Source organism: Triticum urartu, chromosome 1A (assembly GCF_056163025.1).
Source record: "Triticum urartu cultivar PI428250 chromosome 1A, HENAU_Tu73, whole genome shotgun sequence".
In the NCBI taxonomy this organism is placed as follows: Eukaryota; Viridiplantae; Streptophyta; class Magnoliopsida; order Poales; family Poaceae; genus Triticum; species Triticum urartu.
In genome coordinates, this window is record NC_141873.1 from 76,221,523 (window position 1) to 76,234,077 (window position 12,555).

Genomic DNA, 12,555 nt, shown 5'->3' on the forward strand with positions numbered 1-12,555 from the left:
AAAATCACGTGCGCAGCTCCCGCACGTACTACATTCCACGGCGACGTCAACATGCATGCACAGGAGAGAGATCGAGTGCATGGCGCTCCGCCGCGAGCTCGCTATCCATCCCACCTGGGCCGGAACAACCTCCCACGCCGTACGCGGGAGACGTGCGCCCCGCTCGCTCACACGCCAGGGGAAAGAGAAATTCCTGGCCGTACACGCCGGCCTAACCTCCGACGTTCGCGCGCGTCGCCGTTGGCCGGCGTCGATCGGGTGTCGAATGCTAATTCGCCGGCCAGGACGACGTGGACCTGTCACCTTGGCGCCCACATGGTGGCACGTGGAGTCGCACGTGCCAGGCCCCACTGCATGGCCCGCTGAATATTTCCCTCAGATCGACGGTGGAGACCTTGCCGCATGGACAACTCCTTTTCTTCTTTTTTTTTGCGCACAACGCGCGTGTAGTTCATCTCTGATCTCGTGTATGGTCTGCGTTGCCCTATATCTGGATCTCAACGCCCATAGGACGGTGTGATGTGCCGGTAGCTGGCTATTGGCCGGCTGGATATCATGCGCGTACTGCTACAGCACCGGCACCCTCAGAGCAATTTCAACGGGCGACCCATTTCGTCCACTCGTCGATCGAATCGAACGCGCGTTTGCTTTCTATCCACGGGCGATTCATTTTCGGCTAATTTTTGAGTCGGATTTATGTCGGCGTGGACACGAGACGGACGCGCCCGCGCTTGCCTTGTTCTTCTCAGGGCACGCTGGTTGGTGGCACATTGGCATCTTCCCATCCAACAGCAATCCTCGCCCGCCTTCTTCGTCGCCGATGTCACCATCCATTTTTGCCGGCGACTCTACCAGCTGCCGGCGTCTCCACATCCGCCCAGCAACGCCACCCACTCTCACATCGCCCGCCACCACCTGGGAGCCGACTGCTACCCAGCCCCGCTCTCCCCCCCACCACACAGCCGCCCGCGACCAAGAAGCCGCATCGCCGCCCCGGCCAGATCCTCACCGGCACGCTCGTCGGACGCCGACCCACTCGTCGGACGACGGCAGGACAGCTAGCTGGTCCGTCCGCGACGCGACTCCCTTCGCCGGCCATCTCCTTCGTCGACGCCCGCAAGCTGTTCGACAGTTTGCCAAGGTACTAAATGGACTCCGCCGACGGGTTGTTTTTGCACAATTTCCTTTGCGACTCCGACGATTCGTCGTCCGATGACGAGGTGGAGATATTGGCTGCCATGTTGGTCCATCACCACCTCAACAGCCAGCGGCCGTTGTTCCGTGGCTCCATTCCGGGCCACCTTTCGGCGTTGAATCGCAACCGAGAGAGCGGGCATTTCCTTCTTTGGAAGGACTACTTTGATACAACAAACCCGTTGTTTAAATATCAAAAATTTCACCGCCGTTTCCATATGAGTAGGCATCTTTTCAACCGTATTAGAGAGGGGATGGTCGGCTATGATGACTATTTCGAGTGCAAAGAGGATGTCGTTGGCAAGATTGGTTTCTCCTCTTATCAGAAATGCACCGCCGTCATCCGAATGCTTGCATACGGAGTGCCCGGTGATCTCATTGACGAGTACGTCCGTATGAGCGAGTCTACATGCCTAGAGTCCCTGTATAAGTTATGCAAGGCTGTTATTGCTGTGTTTGACACTGAGTACTTGAGAGAGCCGACTCCTGAAGATATAGCCCGTTTGGGCGATGAATGCCAGCAGGGGCTTCCCAGGGATGCTTGGCAGTATAGACTGCATGCACCGGGAGTGGAAGAACTGCCCTTTTGCTTGGCAAGGGCAGTATAAGGGCCATGTCAGGGCTTGCACTGTCATACTAGAGGCTGTGGCGTCTCAAGATCTCTGAATCTGGCACTCTTTCTTTGGCATGGTTGGATCACACAATGATATCAACATGCTTCAGCGCTCGCCGGTGTTTGCTAGGCTTGCCGAAGGCAACAGCCCACCGGTGAACTTTACTATCAACGGCTACAACTACGACAAAGGATACTACCTGGGTGACGGTATCTATCCTCAGTGGAGCACTATTGTATGACAATCACCAACCCTGTCAGAGAGAAGAGGAAAAGATTTGTCCAAGAGCAAGAGAGTGCTAGGAAGGATGTCGAGTGTGCCTTTGGTGTTTTGCAATCTCGATGGGGCATCGTTCAGTATCCTGCTAATACCTGGAGCACGCAGAAACTGTGGGAGGTGATGACTGCCTGTGTGATCATGCACAATATAATCGTAGAAGACGAGCGCCCGGAACGTCTGTATGATCAAGGGTTTCAGTTTCAGGATGAGAATGTTGTGTCTGAGCATGAAGGAGCGGCAACGTTTGAACAGTTCACCCAATTTCATCATGACATGCATGATTGGAAAACTCACATGCAACAGCAAAGTGATTTGGTTGAATATATGTGGGCTTATGCATGTTGGCAACCAATAGATGTATCTTCTTTTATTCGTTTGCAAAACTATGTGAGTCATTTTTATTTTTATTCGGCTTGTAAAACTATGCTATTTTATTCAGTTCAAACTATATTATTTGACTATATATTTAAATACAAATTCATCAATGCAAAATTAAGCTATTTGTTGAAATAGGGCGGCCAGCTGACCACGCCGGCACATATGGGTTGACGCGTTGGGCGCGCCGCCGACCCATATCTAAAACAGGATGGACGCCGGATGGGCAGCCGACCCAAACGGACAAAAAGCAAACGAAATCGTCGTCTATTTGGGTCGCTTCATTGGAGTTGCTCTCAGTGCAAGCTGTATCATACGCAAACTTTTGTTTATGCAGTGCGTTGCACATTTTGTAGATCTGAAGTTGCGTGCCACTGAACTTGATGATGCAATTCGGTTACATGAGAAATGGCAGTTTGTCAGGTGATTAATAAATGAAGTACCAATTAATTTTTGTTGTGAAACTTCAGTTCGTATGAATTAGTAATTATGGGTTATGTAGCGTTATCTTAGTCACTTTTTGTTGTTTTGATAACACGTTGTGGCCAAAAATGATAAGTATAATTATGTTTTTTCACATTAAGGAGCCTAAGATACACCATTTACAAGTGTCTTTACTTTTTGTTGTTTTGATAACACGTTGTGGCAAAAAATGATAAGTATAATTATGTTTTTTCACATTAAGGAGCCTAAGATACACCGTTTACAAGTGTCTTTTATTCACCTAACTTCAATAATGCAGGCTAGCAGAAATGCATGGTTACAGTGTCATGCCCACTTCAATTCCACATGACCAAAATTGTATGAGATCGTTTAAGTGCTCCTCAATAAAAATAAGAATATTGTTTTCAAGAGATTTAAGTAGACAACACATTTGAAATATAGCACAAAGCAATCCTTACAAAAATTCCTATGGGCCACTCCTACAAATCAAACAACCCAAGTATGGAAATATCCTTTTTTAGAAAAGGAGAATTACCCCCTGCCTCTGCACCGGAGTAATGCATTCAGCCCCGTTATTAAGAAAAGTGACCAAAAAGTCCAGAATAAGCTCGCTCAGAGCTGAAGAAAAATAAAAAAGCATAATGTGCCACAGCCGGCAAAAATAGAACAAGGTGACTAAACACCTATCCTATTACTGGACCGACATCCAAACCCGTTGTAAATATCCCAAGCTACTATCTCCCATCGGGAAGACCTAGTAACCAAAGGCTCCCTAGCTTTCACATGAGTGAGTAACGACCACATACTGATACAAGCAGTGGCCCTGTATATAACATGCAAAAATATTATACAAGTTTGTCTGTTAAAAACCATGTCATTTCTATAGTTCCATATAACCCAAAGTAATGCACATACGACTATCCAAATATGTCTCGCAATACTTGTCTCTACTCCATTTAGCCGTGTCCCAAGTAACATGGGAATACTATTTGGAGGGGTGATATTAAAGGCTAAATGAACCGAACGCCAAACAGTTTGGCCAGCGGATAATCGAAAAAGAGGTGTTTGATTGTTTCATCGTAATCACAGGAGCCACATCTTTGACTACCCTCCCAATTACGCTTTGCCAAGTTATCCTTAGTCAGAACCGCCTCCTTGTGAACAAATCACATTAGGACTTTGATTCTTAACTGGACTTTGGTCTTCCAAATATGTATCGATTTTGGAATCGGACCAAAATCAATTAGGTCAAATACATAGATTTCACTGAGAAAAATATCATTCATAATTAATTTCCAGTGAATACTATCAGGATCATCAGAGAGGTTCACATCCATCAACCTTCTGACCAGATGCAGTCATGCTTCCCATCGTTCTCCTATCAAAGATCTCTGGAATTGAATACTTAGAGGGTTGGACTGTAACACTATAGCAACGTAAGCCTCCTTACGATATATAATGTTATACAGAGATGGATATTGTGTGGCTAAAGGCATCTCCCCTAACCACGCATCCTCCCAGAATTTTGTCGAATTACCCTTTCTAATGATGAATTTAGTTATATGGAAGTAAGTTGCTTTTGTTCTCATCAAACCCTTCCAAAAAGGTGAATCATTAGGTCTAACGGTAACCTGGGACAAAGTCTTAGATTATAAGTACTTATTACATAAAATTTGTATCCACGTGCCTTCGGTCTCCACGGAAAGTCCGTACAACCATTTACTGAGTAGACATCTGTTCTTTACCTCTAAATTCTCAATCCCAAGACCACCCTGGTCCTTCGGCCTACAAATGATGTCCCATTTAGTAAGCCTGTACTTCCACTTTATTTCATCACTCAGCCAAAAGAATCATGATCGATAGAAGTCCAGTCTTTTCATACCCCTACAAGTACGAAAGAAGGACAAAAGGAACATCGACATACTCGTGAGCACTGAGTTTATTAGTATTAGCCGACCTCCATATGACATAAGCTTGCCCTTCCAACAGCCTAGTTTATTTTCAAACGATCTTCAATACAGTTCCACTCCTTCTCGGATAGCTTGCGATGGTGAATTGGTATGCCCAGATAACTAAACGGTAGGGTACCCAGTTCACATCCGAATAGTTGTTTATAAGCATCTTGTTCATCTTTGGCTCTCCCAAAACAGAACAACTTAAAAAATGTTCAAACCTGACAACTATTCGGATAAGCATACTACAAACATCATATTTTTGGCCTTTGCCAAATCATGTTCCCTGAAAATGATGGTATTATTAGCGTATTGTAGTATGGACACCTTACCATCTAGTCCTCATACTTGGCCTTCCTCTTTAGATCTTCCTATCATAATAGCGAACATATCCGCTACTATGTTGAACAAGATAGGTGACATCGGGTCCCCCTATCTTAGACCCTTATGTGCCTGGAAGTAGTGACCTATGTCACCATTCACTTTAATCCCAACATCGCCTTTTTATACAAATGAATCGACCTACTTCCTCCAGGAATCGTCGAATCCTTTCATACGTAAAGCCTGCTGTAGGAACGACAATTTAACTTTATCATACGCTTGCTCGAAATCCAGTTTGAAGACCACCCCATCCAGTTTCTTCGAGTGGATCTCATGAAGTGTTTCATGTAGGACAACCACATGCTCAAGTATGTCTCTGCCTGGCATGAAAGACATCTGAGTTTGTAGCACCACACTATGTGCAATCCACATCAGTTGGTTTGACCCAACTTTAGCAAAAAAAATTTAAAACTCACATTAAGCAGACAAATTGGACAAAACTGCTCAATGCGCATCGCCTCCTCCTTCTTTGGCAACAACGTTATTGTCCCAAAGTTTAGGTGGAATAGTTGCAGATGGCCACTAAACAAGTCATGGAACATCAGTACTAGATCGCCTTTAAAAATATGCCAACACTTATAAAATTCTGATGGGAAACCATCCAGGCCAGGCGCCTTATTATTATTTATTTGTGACATTGCCTCAAACTCCTCTTTCTCCATGAATGGCGTGAATAAAAATCTCATTCTTGTCAGTCCCGAGCTGAGGAATATCCCCGACCATGTGCTCGTCCATAGACACAAAGTTATCTTCGGGAGCCCTAAACTGTTGTTTATAGTAATTAGAGATATACAATTTTAGGTTCTCATGTCCTACAATTGTACCCTCATCTTGCTCAAGATGGAAAATTTCCTTCTTTCCGTGTTTTCCATTTGCAATCATATGGGAAAATTGGGTATTATTGTCCCCTTGGACGATCTTCTTCACTTTAGCTCTCAGTGCCCATTTCATCTCTTCTTCTCTCAGAAGCTCTCGCAATCTCTGCTTAGCCTCCGCCTTAGATGCCCGATCATCTGCATCTAAAAAGGTGGATTCAGCCTTGAGATCAAGATCATTTATAATGTGTATAAGCTTGTGATACGTCTCCAAAGTATCTATATTTTTTGATTGTTCCATGCTATTATATTATCATTCTTGGATGTTTTACAATCATTTTATAGCAACTTTATATCATTTTTTGGGACTAACCTATTGACATAGTTGTAACGCCCCGGACACACCCGTCGGTGGTCGTTACTCCTGGCGGGATCTAGACTGGCCCGGCCGGTCACCCATCCTGAAATTTCTCCAAGCTGAGCACACTTAACTTTGGAGTTCTGTCCGAGTGGGCTCCCGGAAAAGAAGGAATTCCTTATTGATATGAGTAGTCTATCATCCCTATTAAGCCAGGCTATCACATACTACATGTGCCATGCCGTGTGCCACGACGGGTCACAAACGTCATGAACAACATGACCGCGCACCTGTCCGCAAACATCCGTGTAACCGTGAGGGTCGGTTCTGATATCAACTTGTAACGCCCTGGACACACCCGCCGGTGGTCGTTACTCCTGGCGGGATCTAGACTGGCCCCACAGATCAATACTAGTCTTTTCTGCGCACTTTGTCCTCACTCGTGCGCACACGGGAGCAACTTCCCAGTCGGTCACCCATCCTGAAATTTCTCCAAACTGAGCACGCTTAACTTTGGAGTTCTGTCCGAATGGGCTCCCGGAAAAGAAGGGATTCCTTATTGATATGAGTAGTCTATCATCCTTATTAAGCCAGGCTATCACAATAGTGCCCAGTGCCAGTTGCTGTTTTTTGCTTGTTTTTTACTTCGCAGAAAATCAATACCAAACGGAGTCCAAATGTAGCGAAATTTTTTGGAGATTTTTTCTGGACTAGAAGACACCTGTTGGGCCAAGCAAGTACTAGAGGGGAGCTCCGCGGGAGCACAACCCACCAGGGCGAGCCTGGGGGCCCAGGCGCTCCCAAGTGGGTTGTGCCCACCTCGGTGGCCTCCCGCACCGCCTCTTTGCTCTATAAATACCCCAATATTCTTGAAACCGTAGGGGAGGCAACGAAAATCAATTCCAGCTGCAGCAAGTTCTAGAAACCACAAATCCAATCTAGATACCATCACAGAGGGGTTCATCATCCTCATTGGTGCTTCTCCGATGATGTGTGAGTAGTTCACTGTAGACCTACGGGTCCGTAGTTAGTAGCTAGATGGCTTCCTCTCTCTCTTTTGATTCTCAATACAATGGTCTCTTGGAGATCCATATAATGTAACTCTTTTTGTGGTGTGTTTGTTCGGATCCGATGAACTTTGAGTTTATGATCAGATCTATGTTTTTATCCATGAAAGTTATTTGAGTCTTTTGATCAATTATATGCATGATTACTTACAACCTCGTATTTCTTCTTCGAATCTTTGGTTTAGTTAGGCCAACTAGATCGATTTTTCTTGCCAAGGGAAGAGGTGCTTTGTGATGGGTTCGATCTTATGGTGCTTGATCCCAGTGACTGAAGGGGAACCGACACGTATGTATCATTGCTATTAAGGATAATAAGATGGGGTCTATTTCTACATAAATGGATCTTGTCTACATCATGTCATTGTTCTTATTACATTACTCCGTCTCTCCATGAACTTAATACACTTGATGCATGCTTGATAGCGGTTGATGTGTGGAGTAATAGTAGTAGATGCAGGTAGGAGTTGGTCTACTAATCTTGGACGTGATGCCTATATAATGATCATTGCCTCGATATCATCATGATTATTTGAAGTTCTGTCAATTGCCCAACGGTAATTTGTTTACCCACCGTATGCTATTTTTCTCGAGAGAAGCCACTAGTGAAATCTACGACCCTCGGGTCTTTTCTTTATTATAGTTGCCTTTGAGATCTATTTTTATTTGCTTTTATTTTTAGATCTATTAATCCAAAAACACAAAAATACCTTGTTGCAATTTATTGTTATTTATTTTATCTTATGTTCCTGCGAGATCTTGATACGTCTCCGTCGTATCTACTTTTCCAAACACTTTTACCCTTGTTTTGGACTCTAACTTGCATGATTTGAATGGAACTAACCCGGACTGACGCTGTATTCAGCAGAATTGCCATGGTGTTATTTTTGTGCAGAAATAAAAGTTCTCGGAATGACCTGAAAATCAACGGAGATTATTTTTGGAATATATAAAAAATACTAGAAGAAGAATCCACGTCAGGGGGCCCACACCCTGTCCACGAGGGTGGGGGGGGGGGGCGCCCCCCTGCCTCGTGGGCCCCCTGACGCTCCACCGACGTCCACCTTGACTCCATATATTCACTTTCTGGGAGAAAAAAAATAAGAGAGAAGGATTCATCGTGTTTAACAATACGGAGCCGCCGCTAAGCCCTAAACTCTCTCGGGAGGGCTGATCTGGAGTCCGTTCGGGGCTCCCGAGAGGGGAATCCGTCGCCATCATCATCATCAACCTTCCTCCATCACCAATTTCATGATGCTCACCGCCGTGCGTGAGTAATTCCATCGTAGGCCTGCTGGACGGTGATGGGTTGGATGAGATTTATCATGTAATCGAGTTAGTTTTGTTAGGGTTTGATCCCTAGTATCCACTATGTTCTGATATTGATGATGCTATGACTTTGCTATGCTTAATGCTTGTCACTAGGGCCCGAGTGCCATGATTTCAGATCTGAACCTATTATGTTTTCATGAATATATGTGAGTTATTGATCCTATCTTGCAAGTCTATAGTCACCTATTATGTGTTATGATCTGTTAACCCCGAAGTGACAATAATCAGGACCATTACCGGTGATGACCGTAGTTTGAGGAGTTCATGTATTCACTATGTGTTAATGCTTTGGTCCGGTACTCTATTAAAAGGAGGCCTTAATATCCCTTAGTTTCCAATAGGACCCTGCTGCCACGGGAGGGTAGGACAAAAGATGTCATGCAAGTTCTTTTCCATAAGCACGTATGACTATACTCAGAGTACATGCCTACATTACATTGATGAACTGGAGCTAGTTCTGTGTCACCCTATGTTATAATTGTTGCATGATCGATCGCATCCGACATAATTCCCCATCACCGATCCATTGCCTACGACCTTTTTATATATTGTTCTTCGATTATTTACTTTTCCGTTGCTACTGTTACAATCACTATAAAACCAAAAATATTACTTTTGCTATCGTTACCACTACTATCATATTATGTTGCTACTAAATACCTGATACGTCCATTTTGCATCATGCTTTTATATCGATATTTATTGCATTATGGGCTGTTATTACACATTATGTCACAATACTTATGCCTATTCTCTCCTATTTTACAAGGTTTACACGAAGAGGGAGAATACCGGCAGCTGTGATTCAGGGCTGGAAAAGGAGCAAATATTACAGACCTATTCTGCACATCTCCGAAAGTCCTGAAACTTCACGGGAGCACGTTTCAGAATATATAAAAAATATTGAGTGCAAGAAGTACCAGAGGGGGGCCACCCATCAGCCATGAGGGTGGGGTGCGCGCCCTACCCCCTAGACGCGCCCCTGCCTCATGGGCCCCCTGGTGGCCCTCCGATGCCCATCTTCTGCTTATGGAGTCTTTCGTTGAGAAAAAAATCATAAGCAAGCTTTCGGGACGAGACTCCGCCGCCACGAGGCGGAACCTTGGCGGAACCAATCTAGGGCTTCGGCGGAGCTGTTCTGTCGGGGACAATTCCCTCCGGGAGGGGGAAATCATCTCCATCATCATCACCAACGATCCTCTCATCGGGAGGGGGTCAATCTCCATCAACATCTTCACCAGCACCATCTCATCTCAAACCTAGGTCATCTCTTATATCCAATTCTTGTCTCTAAGTCTGGGATTGGTACCCGTGGGTTGCTAGTAGTGTTGAATACTCCTTGTAGTTGATGCTAGTTGGTTTACTTGGTGGAAGATCATATGTTCAGATCCTATATTTACATTAATACCCCTCTGATTATGAACATTAATATGCTTTGTGAGTAGTTACGTTTGTTCCTGAGGACATGGGAGATGTCTTGCTATTAGTAGTCATGTGAATTTGGTATTCGTTCGATATTTTGATGAGATGTATGTTGTCTCTCCTCTAGTGGTGTTATGTGAACGTCGACTACATGACACTTCACCATTATTTGGGCCTAGAGGAAGGCATTGGGAAGTAATAAGTAGATGATGGGTTGCTAGAGTGACAGAAGCTTAAACCCTAGTTTATGCATTGCTTCGTAAGGGGCTGATTTGGATCCATATGTTTCATGCTATGGTTAGGTTTACCTTAATACTTTTGTTGTAGTTGTGGATGGTTGCAATAGAGGTTAATCATAAGTGGGATTCTTGTCCAAGTAAGGACAGTACCCAAGCACCGGTTGATGACCCACAAGTATAGGGGATCTATCGTAGTCCTTTCGATAAGTAAGAGTGTCGAACCCAACGAGGAGCAGAAGGAAATGATAAGCGGTTTTTAGCAAGGTATTCTCTGCAAGTACTGAAATAAGTGGTAACACATCGTTTTGTGACGGGATAAATTGTAAAGAGCAACAAGTAACAAAAGTAAATAAAGTGCAGCAAGGTGGCCCAATCCTTTTGTAGCAAAGGACAAGCCGTAACAAACTCTTATAATAGGAAAAGCGCTCTCGAGGACACATGGGAATATCGTCAATCTAGTTTTCATCACGTTCATATGATTTGCGTTCGATACTTTGAGAATTTGATATGTGGGTGGACCGGTGCTTGGGTGTTGTTCTTACTTGAACAAGCATCCCACTTATGATTAACCTCTATTGCAAGCATCCACAACTACAACAAAAGTATTAAGGTAAACCTAACCATAGCATGAAACATGTGGATCCAAATCAGCCCCTTACGAAGCAACGCATAAACTAGGGTTTAAGCTTCTGTCACTCTAGCAACCCATCATCTACTTATTACTTCCCAATGCCTTCCTCTAGGCCCAAATAATGGTGAAGTGTTATGTAGTCGACGTTCACATAACACCACTAGAGGCTAGACAACATACATCTTATCAAAATATCAAACGAATACCAAATTTACATGACTACTAATAGCAAGACTTCTCCCTTGTCCTCAGGAACAAACATAATTACTCACAAAGCATATTCATGTTCATAATCAGAGGGGTAATAATATGCATATAGGATCTGAACATATGATCTTCCACCAAATAAACCAACTAGCATCAACTACAAGGAGTAATCAACACTACTAGCAACCTACTAGGACCAATCCCGGACTTTGAGACAAGAATTGGATACAAGAGATGAACTAGGGTTTGGAGATGAGATGGTGCTAGTGAAGATGTTGATGGAGATTACCCTCTCCCGATGAGAGGAGCGTTGGTGATGACGATGGTGGTGATTTCCCCCTCCCTGAGGGAAGTATCCCTGGCAGAACAGCTCTGCCGGAGCTCTAGATTGGATCCGCCAAGGTTCCGCCTCGTGGCGGCGGAGTCTCGTCCCGAAAAGTTCCTTCCTATTTTTTTCTCATCGAAACACTTCATATATGAGAAGATGGGCGTCGGAGAGTCACCAGGGGGCCCACGAGGTAGGGGGCGCGCCCTAGGGGGGGGGGCTCCCCCCACCCTCGTGAGCAGGGTGTGGGCCCCCTAGCCTTCATCTTTGGCATGGATTTTTCTTTATTTATTTTAAGATGTTTCGTGAAGTTTCAGGACTTTTGGAGTTGCGTAGAATAGGTCTATAATATTTGCTCCTTTTCCAGCCCAGAATTCCAGCTGCCGGCATTCTCCCTCCTTATGTAAACCTTGTAAAATAAGAGAGAATAGCCATAAGTATTGTGACATAAAGTGAAATAACAGTCCATAATGCAATAAATATCGATATAAAAGCATGATGCAAAATGGACGTATCCACTCCCCCAAGCTTAGACCTCGCTTGTCCTCAAGCGAAAAGCCGATAACAATAAATATGTCCTCATGTTTAGAGGTAGAGGCGTTGATAAAAATAAAATACGGACATGAAGGCATCATGATTATTCTCATAGAAGCAACATATATAGATTTTGTCATATGATTACTTATGTTCAAGTGATGATCTATTCACAATGCAAAAGTATAAATCATAAACCTTATTGGGCTCCGACAAACTATAATATCATTCATTGAAGCAGTTGCAATTTATCATAACATCGGAAAGAGTCTATGTCAGATCTTAAAAGCAAGTCCACATACTCAACTATCATTTAGTCCTCCATAATTGCTAACACTCACGCAATACTTGTGGTTACGAAGTTTTAATCGGACACAGAGAAAGACAGG